Below are 16364 nucleotides of genomic sequence, written 5' to 3' on the forward strand. Positions count from 1 at the left end.
TAGAAAAAACTAAACACATAATTCACTATATCTTGATATGATGGTATTTTAAAAAATGAATATGTTTTAGCCATTTCAACAACTTTTTAAGGAACAAAAACAAAACCCATATATATTTCCATTATTTCACTCAATTTCAGAGAAAACAAATGAACGCATATTTCAATTATTTTGAACATAGGCCAACTAATAAATTAATTGAAATACGATAGAAACAGTGAAATTCAAAGAGTTAAAAATAAATAGAATATTGGTCCTATTTGAAAGGCATTCTTGATAGGAATTCTAATATACATTAAAACAAATCAAAAGATTTCCCTCAAAAAAACAAATCAAAAGATGGAGTATATCCATTTAAAAGATGAAGTATATACAGTAAAATAGAAGGCATATAATTGTTGGGCGAAGTAAGCGAGAAAATTGAAGTTTTTTTTCTATGTCATGAATAGTGGCACCCCTACCGAAAGTCCTCTTCTACTCCTGAGCTCGAAATGAACAGTAAAACCCCAAAAAAATGAAAACAAATTCAAAAAAAATCTGAAATTGCTCTATTGAAAACTTTGAGAAATGTTCTTAGTTCTCGTAAAATTTCAGCATGAAAGGACATTCGTGGAAGTCGTGGCAAAAATAACAAAATCGGTACTCCAAAAACCTTTCGAAGATAGCACTTTTGAAACATCTATTTTTTTGCCACGACTTCCACAAATATCCTTTCATGTTGAAAATTTGAAAGCATTAAGAATATTTGTCAATGTTTGCCATTAAAAATCAGCATTTTTTGAACTTTGTTTGATTTTTTTAGAATTTACTGTTCAGTCGAGCTCATTTGAGCTCGAGTTGAGAAACATCACATCCCACCCCAACGCTCAAAAGTAAAAGTTGGAATACATATAAGTGGGTGAAGATAAAGTAACACGAACGACTTATGGTAGATTTTTTGCCGATACATACATTTGCCTTTAGAAATAATGTTGGCATTGTAATGATGGACTTTTAATAGGCTCATGTTAGGCACAAATTATGTAAGCCAACGAGCTTATGTGAACATCGTATTTTTCATGTAGGAGTAGTGCATCAGTTTCATATTTTGGATTTGCCCCCACATTAAGTCTTGTCGAGCTCCACCGTCGAAGTTTTGTTAAAGGATCAGATCTATTATAAAAGTTCAGCGAAATTACAAAACATCTCAAATATAATAAACATTGCATCAAGCTTTCTAGACCACTAAATGATCAATGCTGCCACTAGAACGGGCCGCCAATATGCCACTCCCCTGCTGGAGTCGGTTTGACCTTGTCGATGACAGTCGAGAAGTCTTTGTGCGCGTGCCCCTAAGGACCAGCACCTTGAAGCCGCAGTCATTGCCGTTGAATCCTTGCATAGATCTAAAGCACCTGACATGAAATCTCGTCACATGACAAGAAACTCTAATCCCACCGTCCCAAAGAGACGATAGGAATCTACGTTGAAGCTTTGTCCACCGCAGTTTGACAACTCAGTATAGTAAACTAGGTCAAAGAAAAAGGACCATGTGTAAACAACTTCATAAATCATAATGGTTTAACTCTTCTAATTATATTTGACATTATATTGGCCTCTTCCAATCCACATGCGCGTACTAAAAGCATTAAAGAGTTTAGCAACTGAAGTCTCCAATACACAAGTGCTGAACTTGTTGTAGCCAAACTCCCTTCATTTAATGGTTTAGCAATTAAACCCTTTCATGCATCGGTGAGCTTCCTTCATTTAAGTATTTTGCCTTGTTCACAAGCTTATCATTGTTTCTTCATGTGATCACCAAATTCTCGCTCTCCTCCTTAATTGCTTTGTCATACCATTTTCCTCTTATGTGGCATGCTTAGCACACGGACACCATGGAGAACTTGAAAGGACCTTATGCCTTTGTGTTGTGATTTTTTAGTGCACGGTTACTAATATAGCCAACTGGCTATAGCATGTTGCTTTGTCATCTATGGCCGATGTAGTAGCTAATATGTAGGACAATGCGGTTCCGATCCGAAACTCATGTGAGCTCGAGTGAAAATTAAAATAAAAAATAGAAAAATAATCTAAATTTTCTTTTTTTTCTTTTGCCAAATATTAATAACTTTTTTATTGCAAGGTTTCATCACCGGATGGCATTCATGGAAAACATGGCAAAAAAATCCATGCTTCAAATATTATTTTCAAAACTATTTTGGAGCATATTTTGCTTTTTGTGCGACATCTTTCACGAATGTCATTTCACGATGAAACTTTGCCAGCAATGTTTGCCAATGGTGTTGGCGCAAATAAATTAAAAACTGAATTGTTTTCTTTCTTTTTACATCCGAGCTCCACTTTCGCCAACATATACTATAGAAGTTACCTACAATGAAGTATAGTACTGCTTTATTAACATAAGACGCACCTTACACCCTCATAAATCTTCTTAAAGCCCGTGCTATAACTGACTGTAAATTTATAGCCCGTTTCTTCTCTCTTTTCCAACTCATCAAAAATATAATACTACCTTCGATCCAAATCACACGTCGCGGTTTTAGTATAACTTAAATCCGAGGGAGTACTTAAATGCTTATATAATCCACTTACATGTAGAAACACCTTTTTTTTCCTCGGCAAGTGTTCCCACATGCACTAGGCGGGATCAGGCTAGTCATAGTGGGAGTAACTTAGTTAGTAACATAGCGCATTTCAAAAAAAGTTTGTTTATGTGACATATAGTTAATGAGAAGTGGTAACATAATATGTTACTGTAACATAGCGCTTTTCAAGACAAGATGAGTCTACAAGCTAATAAATGAAGTCTTCTATAACACTGATACTATGTTATTTTGCATTATAAAAATAGTAATTTAGACTAGTGTCATATACATGACACTAATATAAATTACTCCCACCATGAACAGCCTCAAAGGAGCCGGCGCACGGTTACTGTTAGTTGGACCGACACACACACGCCGTCTCCATGAGGCAGGTATATACACGCGTCCCCGGCAAAACTGCCGTGTTCTCTCCACTGTACGCATGTGCCAAGCTAGCTCTTTTAGCCACAAATTATTGTCAGGCCAATGCAAAAATGTAATCTCAGTTCAAGCTTCAAATTCTACTCCAAAAATATGTATTGGGATTGAAAATGAAAGAATGGATCAAAAATTGTCATTTCAGTTTCTACCTTTACAAAAGAATTAATGGAACTAGGAACTGCTATGCAGATTTGACGAGTTCATCTGTCAGCTATGCTAGAGTGAGTGAGTGAGTGAGTGTGTTGACTAAAAGAGTTTGCCGGCGAATTCCTCGATGTCCTCGTCCCTGACGGACGGCGACGCCATCTTCCTGAACTGCTTGAGGTCGGACAGGCTCCGGCCGAGCTTCAGCGCCACCTTGGTCGCGAACACCTCGCCGCCCTCCCTCCGCTCCACGTCGGGCTCGCCGAGGTTGGCCTCGATGTCCTCCTGGATCTTGCGGTAGAACCCGGCGCAGTTGCGGAGCAGCTCGAACAGCATGCCCATCTGCCCGCCGTGCTCCACCGTGTTCACCGCCGCCGCCAGCGCCCCGCCGAGGACGGCCGCGCCAGACGCCCACGCTCCAGCCTCGCCGGACCCGATGAACACCGACGCGAGCGCCGCCGTGCCGGCCAGCGCCGGGCCGGCCACGGCGAGGCCCCTGTTTAGGTTCAGCACCAGCTTGCCCACTCTCAGGAACTCCTGCTCGTCCTTGGCCTTGATGACCCTGAGGATGCCCCGCATCTCTTCCTCGAGATCTTGGGTCCAGCCGTTGTTGCCGGAAGCGGAGCCACGACGGCCGAGGCTCCTTGACCTCTTGGGCTGCGCGGCGCGGCGGCGCGGCCACCAGCGCGCGGGCTCGACGGCCTTGGGGAACTTCTCGAGCATGCCGGGGAGCAGCGGCAGCGGGTAGGCGGCGTCGAGCGCGAGCACCCGGTCCATGGCCTCCTGCACGTCGTCCTTGGTCGTGGTCGCGGGCGCGCCGAGCGCGAGCGCGGCGCGGAGGTCGCGCTCCAGCTCCCTCCACAGCCGCGTGGCGTTGCGCTGCTCCTCGGCGAGCTGCGAGGGCTGGATCTTGTTGACGGCCGCCATGGTGACCGCCGCGGAGGCCAGGAGGACCCCCGCGGAGGCCTTGAGCGCGACCACGCCGGGCGCGGCGGGCGCGAGCGCGGCCATGACGGAGGCGGCGAGCGTGAGGGAGTTGGTGGAGTGGAGCAGCAGGTGGTTCCAGTTGTCACGCTGCCTGCCGATGATGTCGTGCATCTCGGCCCGGTCCGCCGCCGCGTCCGCGATGGCGCGGAGCTTCTCGATGGACACGGAACCGCCGTCGGCGTCCGCTGACGGAGAGGCCGGGATCCAGTCAAGCTTGAGGCTGAGGTTGTCCTGCGCCATGTGAATGCCGGAAGGCACGCGCAGGGCGGCGCGGCAGGTCGCGGCGCCGGTCCGGCATGGCCGTGGCCGCGGCCGCGCGGCGGAGGTGGATGGGAGAAAGGAAGACTGGGCCAAGAAGAGGCGCTGGGGCTGGAGTGCCGCCATGCTTTGGACTGCAGCTGGTTCGGTGATGTAGCTTCGTTTGATTTGCTGGGTTTGGAAGGCGATCGAAGTGGCTTTCAAGCTTTTGCTGCTTCCGTGTAGACGAATTGACGAAGAGGGATATGGGATTGGGATGGAAGCGGGGTGGTATTTATAGGGGAATGATGGGAAAAGTTTGACCCGGGGTGGGTTGGGTTGGGCTGGGTCCGGGTCATGGAACCTGTGGTTTGAATTTTGAAGGGTCCAAGACGACGTAGAGACCATTTCTATTGCCTCAAAAAATGAAATAGAGACCGTTTCTGGCAACTGTCCAACAGATGGATGGGTTAGTTTAAGGCTTTAAGCCAAGTAGTAGGTTGATTTCTTCACACTCCATGATCAGAGGCCACCCTGCTCCGTCACACAAACACACTATTATGACCGGGCAGACTTGTGCCCGTAGGAGGTCCACTGTGCAGGTTTAGTTAGGGGCTTAGCCCTTAAGTTATATATTTTATTTTCCATCGTGGTTATATATATTAGTTGTAAGACTTTATGATAATCAAGCAATAAGAATAAATCTATTGCCCGGCTCCCAGAGGAGCCGGGCCCTAACCCTAGCCGCCTCCTCTCCCTCGCACGACGGCGCCCTGCCGCCGGCGACCGCGAGCAGCACCACGCCCAGCCCCCTCCTTCCCCTACAGCCCACGCCCTAGACCCGGTAGGGTCCTAGCTCCTACCACACACACTTGCACATCACTCGTTCATTTCTTTTTCGTTCCTACGTAGGAGTAGCCCATATAGACGGAGTGGATCTCGGCCCTTGCCGGTGGGAGGGCTCCGTTTTTAGATCTTTTATCGAGATTTTTTAGGGTTTGTGTCATGTTCAGGAAGGCAAGATGGCGCCAACTCCCTGAAGATGGAATAAAAGTCTTCCCGCCAAGCCCTCGTTCCGGTGATGCGTCTAGCATCACCGGTGGGCGTGTGGAGATGTGTCTCCAACGAATCTATTTATGGTGGATTTTCTCGTATATGTTCGTCGTTCGTCTTTGTTTGTGTGTCTTCAAGATGGATTCTTTTAATCTATACTCTTCATCTGCGGCGGTTGTTGTTCTGGTGCGTTGGTTCTATAAGACCTTAACACCAGTGGCGGAGCTATGTAGGGGCAAAACAGTGCCATGGCCCACCCAGCTTCGAACGAAAACAATGCAAAGTGTGAGCCTGATTGGGCTATTTCTGAATCTTTTGGGTGGTGTTATTCAGATTGGCCCGCCCTGCTCTTAATTTGTAGCTCCGCCACTGCTTAGCACGACGACTTGCCGACTGTCTACTACAACAACGTTTGCCCGGCTCCGGCGAGGGAGGGGCGATAACAGCGGTGCGCTTTCGGCTCGCTTCAGTGCTTGTAGTCGACGCTAGGCGGTCTGCGGATCTTGGCGTTCGTTGTACTACCATGATTGAAGATGGATAGATTGAAAGTTTTTTCTGCAAAAAAAAGAAAGAAATTGGATTGTACATCTTTCAATCTTTTGATTTTATATCGATTTTTATACATATAAGGTGTCCTAGCAGATATCTTTTGCTAGAATTAATGGGCTTCGCCCATATGTATTTTTAGCAATTGCTAAATAAATCTTAAAGGATCGTGTATGGAAAGAGGTGAAGGTGTAATCGTTAGTGCCCCTACGAAAGTGGGATGATGTTAGACCAACTTATATAGTCCAGATTTAGCACATATAGTAGAAGACCTATAATTTTTTTTCCCGTCATATAGATGACAAAATTTGCTACTATCAGTTAAAAAAACAAAAACATAAAGGGGCACATTTGCCATGATGTATAACAAGAAAATGTCACATGGCTACATAAAAAACTTCATCATGGCAAAAAAATAAATAAGTAAATCATGTTTTTTTCTTTAACGTGAATGCAAATCTTCGAAAAACGGCCATAATATCTGTACACCATGGCAATGCATTTTTTTGTGTATGATTTTTCTTGCAAAACTACATCGCGGGCCAATGCAACTCCATATTTTTTTTGCAAATGTATAATTGCTTTTCATTGAACAATTTTATGGCATGGTAGATTAATTTTCTGAAGGATTTTTGTTCTTTGAAAAAAATTGCAAATCAAAAAAAATTGTTCTTTGAACAAAAAAGGTGGGAAATTTAAAATTTTCCACGGTACAAGAAAAATTTGGGAAAGTTGTTCTCTCAAAAAAACATATCACCATTAACAAATATTTAGAATTTGCCATGGGAAGATGAAAATTTTATAAACTACAATGGTCTGACTAAAAAAATTGCATGTTCTAAATAATAAAAGTACGATGGTCTAATTAATAAAAATTTAGTGGTCTTAAGAATAAAAATTTCCATTCCACTAATAATAGACCTAACACCATATAATTAGTAATTTTGCTATGGTCTAATTAAAAAAATTCACGAGTTTAAAAATAAAATTGGCATGCTACATAAATTGAAAATGCCATGGTCTAATTACTAAATGTACAAAGTATATGAAATGATTTTTGTTAGAGACTGTGCAAACAATATATAAAATTGCCATGTGAGAAAGTACAAAAGTTTTCACGCGATGGAAAAAATTAAGAATTTTCTTCTTTGAAAAACGACGGAACATTAGGAAGTTTCCATAGGTGCATGGTAAAAATGTAAGAAGTTTGTTCTTCAAAACACAAGGCCAATTTATGGATTTTACAAGGGTGCAAAGATAAATTTTCCCCATGTTCACTAATTGACATGTTATCTACAAATACAAAATGCCATGGTAAAGAGATTTTTTTGTGGTGTCTATAATAAAAAGGCCATGGTAACATTTTTTTTTTCAATTGCTGAAATCAAATATAGAAAATGGTTGCATTTTCCATGCGAACATGGAAAACATACTACTGCCGCACATCTATTTAATCTCGTTTTTTGCTTTCCTATGGTTTTGGACATCACATATATTATTACCATGTGGTGGCAACTTCAAAATTGTTGCCATGACTACCATAAAAAACATGTTAACATGGTCACTTACGGATCGTTTTGTTGCCATGACTACCATAAAAAACATGTTAACATGGTCACTTACGGATCGTTTTGTTGCCATGGAAACTTAAAGCATGTTGTCATGCAAATTAAAAATGTGTGACGCCCGGATAATCAAGCTACAGTAAACCTCTGCTAAAGATGCCACGTCACCTCGGTTACAGTCGATAATCCCGCGTTCATTCTAAATACGATTCAAATTCAAATTGAATTAAAGGCAAACAACAAAAGTTTCAAACATGCAAAATTGAAATGTTCAAAGGGTTGCAAATATTCCATAACTAATTATGGTGGTGGACCAACATTTTTTTCAAAGTTGCTTAATGCCCTAAACTATTTAAAACAGTGGCTAACACAATTATTAAATGCCTTTAGTTAATAAACAAATGCAAAGCTATTTTGTTAGGGTGCCAAAATAATTGTGGCAGTGGTCTAACTATTAATACTAATTTAGGGACTAAGTTTGTGTTTTATAAAACCTAAAATAAAAAAGAAACTAGTAGAAAGCAGAAACTGAAAAAAAATAAAATAAACAAAACATAACGAAAGGCCCCTCCCCTCCCCCTGGACCACTTGGCCCAGTTGGCCTGGTGGCCCAGCAGCCCACCTCCACCGATTCATCCTGTTCCTCTCGCTACAGGAGACAACAGGGGATCGTGGCGCCCATCCGCGCCGGCCATGCCATACGTGGAGGCCATCCACCGCCTCCCCGATGGCTACAAGGGCAACCCCCAAGCCCCCCTCTCTTCCTTGGTTGAACCCTAGCCGCCACTCCTCACCTCCCTCTCTCGCTCCTTTTGATTTCTTCGACGCCTGAGCCACCGTCACCATGGCCGTCGATGAATTCACGCGCCCACCGTCAACCTCGGCCCCTAGGACCTTGTCCAGAAGAACCGGCATCGTCTGCTACATCGTCTACTCCCACCAGGTCGAGTTGGGATCCCCAACAACGAGCGCATCGTCGTCGTCCTCTTCCTTTGCCCGTCGGGGATCTTCTTCGATCCCGTCTGCCCTGCTGCTACTAAGCTTTCGTCGGGCCCCCTTGAGCCTTCTAGGTGAGCTCTTCGTTGAAACCCCCCTCTTCCCCACGCATCTCCGTCCCCGCATCTCGCCGCGCCACCGTTGCTGTTGCTTTTGCTTTTGCCCGCGTCATGCTCACCCCGGCCGTGGCCGCACCCCCGTGAACCCCCGCGCGCTTGTGGCCTCGCTTCTGCCATTTTGCCGCTGCTTGCGCCGCGCCCCACGACGGGTCGCGCCTCGACCGGACGCGTTGCCCCCCTCCCGGCCGCCCTGCTAGCCCCCGGACCCTGAGCCGCTCGCACCGTCCGTCCGTCTCATCCCGCAGCCCCGCCGTCGCCCTGCTCGCCGTTTTCCGTTGCTGGTGTTGCTCCCGCCGATAGCCACTGCTACTGCTGCTACCTAGCCGTCCGCCTGCTGCTCTACTTGCTGTGGGCGCTAAGTGTAGCTCTACTGCCCGTCGCTGCTTGCTGCCATCGCCGTCGTGGGCTGCCGATGCCGCTGCTGCCCTGTTGTCGCTGCCACTGATGCCGCCTCTCCCCGTGCTGCTCGCTTGCTATGTTGTTGTTGTCACCGCTGCAAGCGTGCGCGTGCTCGAACAGCAGCAGCGCCTGCCGCCGCTCGCGCCGCCCGACGGCGCTCCCTTGCGTCGGCGGCCCCGCGCCTTCCCTTGCGCCCGCCCGCGTTCGCGCCTTGGCCACCCATGGCGTCGCGCGCTTGCTACGTACGTGGGCCGCTCGCTCGCGTCGCGGTGTTGGTGCACTGCCTCGCGCACGCCACGCCACCGCAAATGCTCTGCTTAGTACTATAGCTACGCTGGCTAGCTTTTGTGTTTCCACAATGAGTAACCCCCTAGACAGTCCCTAAACTGCGGTTAAACGGTTATTAACATGACTGAAAATAATATGAGTAGAAAGTATACTTGACAAACTCCATTTTATCCCACTGGACCAAATCCTTTCGATGCATGGATTAAATCCTACAAATATCACAAAATGCCATCTTCTCTTACACCTAGCATTGTGTGTGTGCGTGTGTGTATAGAGCCACCACTGGCCATGGCCGATTGCTTGTTGTGTGTGCGTGCTTTGTGTTTCTGGCCGGATGGGCCACTACTAAATGGCCGGCCATAGATTAGGATTAGTCTTATTTAATAACTTACCCAAAATAGGTATTGGTACTAAGTCTAGATGCTATGTAAAATATGACTTAGGGGTCCCTCCACTATTTAGACTAATTAAATAATCTGCTATACAAATGACCCTATGACACTTGAGCCTTGCTATGACCCTGTTGACTAGTCAACCTTGACTGGTCAACTGCTGACTAACCCCCCTGGCCCCACCTGTAATACGCTCTGGTTAGAGTAGCTTTAGGTGAAAAAACTATTTACTTTTTTTTTATTAATTCAAATAATTATATTCCAAAAAATTGTTTAGATCTTTAAAAAATTATAGAAAATAATCTATAACTCGGATGAAAAAGTTTTATACATGAAAGTTGCTCAGAACGACGAGACGAATTCGGATACGCAACCCGTTCGTCCGCCACACATCCCTAGCATAGCGAACACACAACTTTCCCCCTCCGATTCATCTGTCCGAAAACACGAAACACCGGGGATAATTTCCCGGAAGTTTACCCCCTTCACCGGTACCACCTCATACCGCGTTAGGGCACACCTAGCATCACGCTTTCTCATGTCATGCATCGCCATGCATTTGTTTGCATTATATTTATTGTTTCTTCCCCCTTTACTCTCGCTAGACACCGAGACCGACGCCGCTCCTACCCAGTACGACTACGGTGTTGACGACCCCTCTCTCTTGCCAGAGCAACCAGGCAAGCCCCCCCTTTGATCACCAGATATCGCCTATTCTTCTCTCTACTGCTTGCATTAGAGTAGTGTAGCATGTTACTGCTTTCCGTTATCCTATCCTGATGCATAGCCTGTCCTTGCTACTACTGTTGTTACCTTTACCTGCAATCCTAAATGCTTAGTATAAGATGCTAGTGTTTCATCAGTGGCCCTACACTTTTGTCCGTCTGTCATGCTATACTACTGGGCCGTGATCACTTCGGGGGGTGATCACGGGCATATGATATATACTTATATTGTTACATTACTTATGATACTGTTCGGAGATGGGGGCTGAAGGGGCAGGTGGCTCCATCCAAGTAGTGGTGGGCCTGAGTTCCCGACGGACCCTGACTGTTACTTTGAGGCGGAGCGACATGGCAGGTTGAGACCACCTAGGAGAGAGGTGGGCCTGGCCCTGGTCGGCGTTCGCGGTTATTTCAAAATAACACGCTTAACGAGATCTTGGTATTTGATCTGAGTCTGGCTACTGGCATATACGCACTAACCATCTACGTGGGGACAGTTATGGGCACTCGACGTCGTGGTATCAGCCGAAGCCTTCGTGACGTCAGCGACTGAGCGGCGCGCGCGGGGTTGGACTGGAACGCCTGCTCTTGTATAAGGGAGGCTAGGTCTGCTCACCGACCGCGTACGCAACATGCAGGTGTGCAATGGGCGATGGGCCCAGACCCCTGCGCCATAGGATTTAGACCGGCGTGCTGACCTCTCTGTTGTGCCTAGGTAGGGCTGCGACGTGTTGATCTTCCGAGGCCGGGCATGACCCAGGAAAGTGTGTCCGGCCAAATGGGATCGAGCATGTTGGCTTATGTGGTGCACCCCTGCAGGGAAGTTAATCCATTCGAATAGCCGTGATCTTTGGTAACAGGACGACTTGGAGTTGTACCTTGACCTTATGACAACTAGAACCGGATACTTAATAAAACACACCCTTCCAAGTGCCAGATACAACCGGTGATCGCTCTCTCATAGGGCGACGAGGGGAGGATCATCGGTTAGGATTATGCTATGCGATGCTACTTGGTGAACTTACCATCTACTCTCTTCTTCTGCTGCAAGATGGAGGTTACCAGAAGCGTAGTCTTCGAAAGGACTAGCTATCCCCCCTTATTCCTGAAGGAAATATGCCCTAGAGGCAATAATAATGTTATTATTTTATTTCCTTATATCATGATAAATGTTTATTATTCATGCTAGAATTGTATTGTTCGGAAACATAATACTTGTGTGAATACATAGACAAACCAAACGTCACTAGTATGCCTCTACTTGACTAGCTCGTTAATCGAAGATGGTTATGTTTCCTAACCATAGACATGTGTTGTCATTTGATTAATGGGATCACATCATTAGGAGAATGATGTGATTGACATGACCCATTCCATTAGCTTAGCACCCGATCGTTTAGTATGTTGCTATTGCTTTCTTCATGACTTATACATATTCCTATGACTATGAGATTATGCAACTCCCGTTTACCGGAGGAACACTTTGTGTGCTACCAAACGTCACAACATAACTGGGTGATTATAAAGGAGCTCTACAGGTGTCTCCAAAGGTAAATGTTGGGTTGGCGTATTTCGAGATTAGGATTTGTCACTCCGATTGTCGGAGAGGTATCTCTGGGCCCTCTCGGTAATGCACATCACATAAGCCTTGCAAGCATTACAACTAATGAGTTAGTTGCGAGATGATGTATTACGAAACGAGTAAAGAGACTTGCCGGTAACGAGATTGAACTAGGTATTGAGATACCGATGATCGAATCTCGGGCAAGTAACATACCGATGACAAAGGGAACAATGTATGTTGTTATGCGGTCTGACCGATAAAGATCTTCGTAGAATATGTAGGAGCCAATATGAGCATCCAGGTTCCGCTATTGGTTATTGACCGAGACGTGTCTCGGTCATGTCTACATTGTTCTCGAACCCGTAGGGTCCGCACGCTTAAGGTTTCGATGACAGTTATATTATGAGTTTATGCATTTTGATGTACCGAAGTTCGTTCGGAGTCCCGGATGTGATCACGGACATGACAAGGAGTCTCGAAATGGTCGAGACATAAAGATTGATATATTGGAAGCCTATATTTGGATATCGGAAGTGTTCCGGGTGAAATCGGGATTTTACCGGAGTACCGGGAGGTTACCGGAACCCCCCGGGAGGTATATGGGCCTTAGTGGGCTTTAGTGGAAGAGAGGAGAGGTGGCCAGGGCTGGGCCGCGCGCCCCTCCCCCCTAGTCCGAATAGGACAAGGAGAGGGGGGCGGCGCCCCCCCTTCCTTCTCTCTCTCCTCTTTCCCCCCTTCCCGAATCCTATTCCAACTAGGAAAGGGGGGAATCCTACTCCCAATGGGAGTAGGACTCCTCCTGGCGCGCCCTCCTCCTGGCCGGCCACACCTCCCCCTTGTTCCTTTATATACGAAGGCAGGGGGCACCCCTAGACACACAAGTTGATCCACGTGATCATATTCTTAGCCGTGTGCGGTGCCCTCTTCCACCATAGTCCTCGATAATATTGTAGCGGTGCTTAGGCGAAGCCCTGCGACGGTAGAACATCAACATCGTCACCACGACGTCGTGCTGACGGAACTCTTCCCCGACACTTTGTTGGATCGGAGTCCAGGGATCGTCATCGAGCTGAACGTGTGCTAGAACTCGGAGGTGCCGTAGTTTCGGTGCTTGATCGGTCGGGCCGTGAAGACGTACGACTACATCAACCGAGCTGTGCTAACTCTTCCGCTGTCGATCTACAAGGGTACGTAGATCACACTCTCCCCTCTCGTTGCTATGCATCACCATGATCTTGCGTGTACGTAGGAATTTTTTTGAAATTACTACGTTCCCTACAGTGGCATCCGAGCCTAGGTTTTATGTGTTGATGTTATATGCACGAGTAGAACACAAGTGAGTTGTGGGCGATATAAGTCATACTGCTTACCAGCATGTCATACTTTGGTTCGGCGGTATTGTTGGACGAAGCGGCCCGGACCGACATTATGCGTACGCTTACGCGAGACCGGTTCTCCCGACGTGCTTTGCACAAAGGTGGCTAGCGGGTGACAGTTTCTCCAACTTTAGTTGAACCGAGTGTGGCTACGCCCGGTCCTTGCGAAGGTTAAAACAGCACCAACTTGACAAACTATCGTTGTGGTTTTGATGCGTAGGTAAGATTGATTCTTGCTTAAGCCCGTAGCAGCCACGTAAAACTTGCAACAACAAAGTAGAGGACGTCTAACTTGTTTTTGTAGGGCATGTTGTGATGTGATATGGTCAAGACATGATGCTAAATTTTATTGTATGAGATGATCATGTTTTGTAACCGAGTTATCGGCAACTGGCAGGAGCCATATGGTTGTCGCTTTATTGTATGCAATGCAATCGCGCTGTAATGCTTTACTTTATCACTAAGCGGTAGCGATAGTCGTGGAAGCATAAGATTGGTGAGACGACAACGATGCTACGATGGAGATCAAGGTGTCGCGCCGGTGACGATGGTGATGAGATCACAAGCACAAGATGATGATGGCCATATCATATCACTTATATTGATTGCATGTGATGTTTATCTTTTATGCATCTTATCTTGCTTTGATTGACGGTAGCATTATAAGATGATCTCTCACTAATTATCAAGAAGTGTTCTCCCTGAGTATGCACCGTTGCGAAAGTTCTTCGTGCTGAGACACCACGTGATGATTGGGTTTGATAGGCTCTACGTTCAAATACAACGGGTGCAAAACAGTTGCACACACGGAATACTCAGGTTATACTTGACGAGCCAAGCATATACAGATATGGCCTCGGAACACGGAGACTGAAAGGTCGAGCGTGAATCATATAGTAGATATGATCAACATAGCGATGTTCACCAATGAAACTACTCCATCTCACGTGATGATCAGACATGGCTTAGTTGATTTGGATCACGTAATCACTTAGAAGATTAGAGGGATGTCTATCTAAGTGGGAGTTCTTAAGTAATATGATTAATTGAACCTAAATTTATCATGAACTTAGTACCTGATAGTATCTTGCTTGTTTATGTTTGATTGTAGATAGATGGCCCGTGCTGTTGTTCCTTTGAATTTTAATGCGTTCCTTGAGAAAGCAAAGTTGAAAGATGATGGTAGCAATTACACGGACTGGGTCCGTAACTTGAGGATTATCCTCATTGCTGCACAGAAGAATTACGTCCTGGAAGCACCGCTGGGTGCCAGGCCTGCTGCTGGAGCAACACCAGATGTTATGAACGTCTGGCAGAGCAAAGCTGATGACTACTCGATAGTTCAGTGTGCCATGCTTTACGGCTTAGAATCGGGACTTCAACGATGTTTTGAACGTCATGGAGCATATGAGATGTTCCAAGAGTTGAAGTTAATATTTCAAGCAAATGCCCGGATTAAGAGATATGAAGTCTCCAATAAGTTCTATAGCTGCAAGATGGAGGAGAACAGTTCTGTCAGTGAGCATATACTCAAAATGTCTGGGTATAATAATCACTTGATTCAATTGGGAGTTAATCTTCCAGATGATTGCGTCATTGACAGAATTCTCCAATCACTGCCACCAAGCTACAAGAGCTTCGTGATGAACTATAATATGCAAGGGATGAATAAGACTATTCCCAAGCTCTTCGCAATGCTAAAAGCTGCGGAGGTAGAAATCAAGAAGGAGCATCAAGTGTTGATGGTCAACAAGACCACTAGTTTCAAGAAAAAGGGCAAAGGGAAGAAGAAGGGGAACTTCAAACAGAATAGCAAGCAAGTTGCTACTCAAGAGAAGAAACCCAAACCTGGACCTAAGCCTGAAACTGAGTGCTTCTACTGCAAGCAGACTGGTCACTGGAAGCGGAACTGCCCCAAGTATTTGGAGGATAAGAAGGATGGCAAGGTGAACAAAGGTATATGTGATATACATGTTATTGATGTGTACCTTACTAATGCTCGCAGTAGCACCTGGGTATTTGATACTGGTTCTGTTGCTAATATTTGCAACTCGAAACAGGGACTACGGATTAAGCGAAGATTGGCTAAGGACGAGGTGACGATGCGCGTGGGAAATGGTTCCAAAGTCGATGTGATCGCAGTCGGCACGCTACCTCTACATCTACCTTCGGGATTAGTATTAGACCTAAATAATTGTTATTTGGTGCCAGCGTTAAGCATGAACATTATATCTGGATCTTGTTTGATGCGAGACGGTTATTCATTTAAATCAGAGAATAATGGTTGTTCTATTTACATGAGTAATATCTTTTATGGTCATGCACCCTTAAAAAGTGGTCTATTCTTATTAAATCTCGATAGTAGTGACACACATATTCATAGTGTTGAAGCCAAAAGATGCAGAGTTGATAATGATAGTGCAACTTATTTGTGGCACTGCCATTTGGGTCATATCGGTATAAAGCGCATGAAGGAACTCCATACTGATGGGCTTTTGGAACCACTTGATTATGAATCACTTGGTACTTGCGAACCGTGCCTTATGGGTAAGATGACAAAAACACCGTTCTCCGGTACTATGCAGAGAGCAACAGATTTATTGGAAATCATACATACAGATGTATGTGGTCCGATGAATGTTGAGGCTCGTGGCGGATATCGTTATTTTCTCACCTTCACAGATGACTTAAGTAGATATGGGTATATCTACTTAATGAAACATAAGTCTGAAACATTTGAAAAGTTCAAAGAATTTCAGAGTGAAGTTGAAAATCATCGTAACAAGAAAATAAAATTCCTACGATCTGATCATGGAGGAGAGTATTTGAGTTACGAGTTTGGTGTACATTTGAAACAATGTGGAATAGTTTCGCAACTCACGCCACCCGGAACACCACAGCGTAATGGTGTGTCCGAACATCGTAATCGTACTTTACTAGATATGGT

The 16364-nt window shown here is 45.5% G+C and overlaps 1 pseudogene; it reads right to left on the reverse strand.

Annotated features, from left to right (window-relative positions):
• Positions 1-3137: 3137 nt before the first annotated feature.
• On the reverse strand, positions 3138-4654 carry LOC147964126 (putative F-box protein At4g22030 pseudogene; annotated as a pseudogene).
• Between the last annotated feature and the right edge of the window lie 11710 nt (positions 4655-16364).

This window comes from Triticum urartu, chromosome 6A, assembly GCF_056163025.1.
Source record: "Triticum urartu cultivar PI428250 chromosome 6A, HENAU_Tu73, whole genome shotgun sequence".
Classification (NCBI taxonomy): Eukaryota; Viridiplantae; Streptophyta; class Magnoliopsida; order Poales; family Poaceae; genus Triticum; species Triticum urartu.